The 3365-nt window shown below is 45.1% G+C and overlaps 1 pseudogene; it reads left to right on the forward strand.

The window, feature by feature from the left end:
* Positions 1–2166: 2166 nt before the first annotated feature.
* LOC108528237 (nucleoredoxin pseudogene) lies at positions 2167–3143 on the forward strand (annotated as a pseudogene).
* The last annotated feature ends 222 nt before the right edge of the window (positions 3144–3365 follow it).

Below are 3365 nucleotides of genomic sequence, written 5' to 3' on the forward strand. Positions count from 1 at the left end.
TTTGGGCCTCCAATTACTGTACCATGAACCTGATGCAAGCAGAGAATTTGGGTCAAGGGAGAGACAAAGCAGAGAAGAGAACACTACAAATATCCCATTGGTATTTTCTGTGAACAACTCAATTTTCCAGAGAGGCCTGCGTATAAAAGAGAATGTCCAACAGCTGAGCAGTTAAATGCTAACTTATTGTCAGGCTAAGATAAACCAGAATTTTGGAAACCTTTAGGAAAAAGAGATTGTAACAAGCAGAGAACCCTAGTAGTCTTTACTAAACCAATTCAATATAAGTTCTTGGTATTTAATTATGAGAATAATGTCTTTAACGATACACAGAGTACCTGATACTTTGGGGAAGGTGTGGAGCAATTTGGAAACAGACAAAAAGTCTAATTAATGGTGATAACTGGGAGGATAACAGGAAGCCATTTACAGCTGTTGTAAAAATTCTTATAAGATAAGATACATCTAGGAGAGTGCTTCCCAAAAGGGGCAATTTTGCTTATATGGGACACTTGGTATGTCCAGAGAGATTTTTGGCTGTCTCAATGTATAGCTACAACTGGCATCTTCTGAGTAGAGACTTTGGATACTTCTAGACTTCATATAACACACAGGACAACCCTTCACAAGAAAAAAACTATGTGGCCCAAAATGACAATAATGCCACGGTTGAGAAACCCTGGCCCAAGAGTACAAATCTGAAGGTTTTTCTTTTGCAAGGTACACAGGGTTAAAACCATGTTAAGCTATCCTTTCCTCAGTTAACCTAGAATGCTTGCTACCTGGCATGGTTTGGCTCTGTGTCCCCACCCAAATTTCATGTGGAATTTTAAAGCCCACATGTCAAGAGAGGGACCTGGTAGGAGCTGACTGGATCATGGGGGCAGTTTCCTTTATGCTGTTCTCATGATAGTGAGGGAATCCTCGCGAGATCTGATGGTTTTCAAAGTGGCAATTTCCCTTGTGTGTTCTCTCTCTCCTGCCACCTTGTGCAGAAGGTGCCTGCTTCCCCTTCTCCTTCTGCCATGATTGTAAGTTTGATGAAACCTCTCTAGCCATATGGAACTGTAAGTCAATTAAACATTTTTTGTTTATAAATTTCCCAGTCTCAGGTCGTATCATTATAGCAGTGTGAAATGGACTAATATAGAGAACTGGTAACAGAAGTGGGGTACTGCTATAAAGATAACCTAAAGATGTGGATGTGAGTTTGGAACTGGGTAACAGACCGTGGTTGAAACAGTTTTGAGGGCTCAGAAGAAGACAGGAAGATGTGGGAAAGTTTGCAACTTCCTAGAGACTTGGTTTTGACCAAAATGCTGATAGTGATATGGACAATGAATTCCAGGCTGAGGTGGTCTCAGATGGAGGTAAGGAACTTATTGGGAGCTGGGGTAAAGGCCACTCATGCTATGCTTTAGCAAAGACTGGTGGCATTTTGCCCCTGCCCTAGGGCTCTGTGGAACCTTGAATTTGAGAGAGATGATTTAGAGTGTCTGGTGGAAGAACTTTCTAAGCAGCAAAGCATTCAAGAGGTAACCTGGCTTATTCTGAAAGTATTCAGTTATATGCATTCATAAAGACATGGTTTGAAATTGGAATTTATGTTTAAAAGGGAAGTAGAGCATAAAGGTTTGGAAAATTTGCAGGCTGGTTATGTGGTGGAAAAGAAAAACCCATTTCCTGAGGAGGAATTCAAGCTGGCTACAGAAATTTGTATAAGTAATGAGGATCTGACTATTAAAAGCCAAGACAATGGGGAAATATCTGTGGAGCATTTCAAACACCTTTGTGGCAGTCTCTCTCATCACAGGTATGGCAGGCATATGAGAGAAAACTGGCTTCATGGGTCAGGTCCAGGGCCCTGCTTCTCTGCAGCCTTGGGACTTGGTGCCCTGTGTCCCAGCCACTCCAGCTCTAGCCATGGTTAAAATGAGCCAAGATGCAGCTTGGGCTGTGGCTTCAGAGGATGTAAGCCCCAAACTTTGGTAACTTCATGTGGTGTTGGGCCTGTGGGTGCACAGAAGATAATTGTTGAGCTTTCGAAGCCTCCACCTAGATTTCAGAGGATATATGGAAACACCATCAGGCAGATGTCTGCTGTAGGGGCAGAACCCTCATAGAGAACCTCTACTAGGGCAATGCAGAAGGGAAATGCAGCGGGGCATGCCTTGGCTGGCACTGCTCTACAAGGAGAAGCACAGAAACTTTGGAACAAATACCAAATTTCCAATATTCCATTGCTAATATTCATAGATGCCACCACTGGAAAGCCTGTGTGAAAGAATGCGCTGCTGGTGATCTGAGATTACCCCGAAGGTATGGAATTCCCTTGGGGACCTAAATTCTTCAGGGAAGTCATTGCAGGTCCCTTCCTTAGAAATGACTCACAGTTCCAGGAGAGCAGCCCGGAAAGGTCTTACATAGGACCCTATTTCTCTGCACATGGGTGTTCATCCTGCCAAAGCCTCACCCAGGTCCTTGTGGAATCTTATTGGAAGATCAAGGAGGCAGGCCAGAACTTTGAGATTATCTTAGTCAGTGAAGACAGATCAGAAGAGTCCTTCAAACAGTACTTCAGTGAAAGGTTCTGACTCACTATCCCCTATACTGAAGAGGCCTGGAGGTCACACCCCAACTGTCTGTATAGAATCGAAGGCATTCCTCGTGCTCATTATGCTGGACCCACAGGACGAGGCGATCATGTGGCGGGGTGAGTGGAGGTGCTTAACGACGAGGACGGCTGGGAGTTCCCATGGCACCCAAGCCCATGCTGAAGCTCTCTGACTCCAACACTGTGCAGCTCAACTGACCCCTACCTCCTCCTTTTTATAGATTCTGAGGATGACAGAGAGTCCCAGGAAGCCAAGCAGCTGATTCAGCCAATAGCTGAGAAAATCATTGCCAAGTGCAAAGCCAAAGAGAAGGAGCATCACTTCCATTTTTTGTACCTGGGGAGGATGACATGATTGACTTCCTGCAAGGTTACACCAACCCTCCTGAGGCTGCCCCTTTGCTCACTATCCTGGACATGTCAGCACTGACCGAGTATGTGATGGACGTGGGAGGAAATCACCCCTGCCATTGTAGAGGCCTTTGTGAATACCTTCCTGGCAGAAAAGCTCAATCCAGAGCCCATCTAATGGGACTCTGGCCTTCTGAGATGTTATTTAGAATTCAGTCTTCTCCTCCCCGTTCTTCCTTCCACCCTTGGACTTATCCAGTGTGTCCTGAATCACACAACCCAAGTGTCCAACCTCTCTGTGGTGTCTTGCTTCTGCATTCACTCCCCAGCTAGCATCCTGGGGTGTGTGTCTTCTCAGCAGCAGCAGAATCCAACATGTTTGGAGACTCTGCTTGGGCTC

Source organism: Rhinopithecus bieti, unplaced genomic scaffold (genome assembly GCF_001698545.2).
Source record: "Rhinopithecus bieti isolate Rb0 unplaced genomic scaffold, ASM169854v2 scaffold_1673, whole genome shotgun sequence".
NCBI classification, from domain to species: Eukaryota; Metazoa; Chordata; class Mammalia; order Primates; family Cercopithecidae; genus Rhinopithecus; species Rhinopithecus bieti.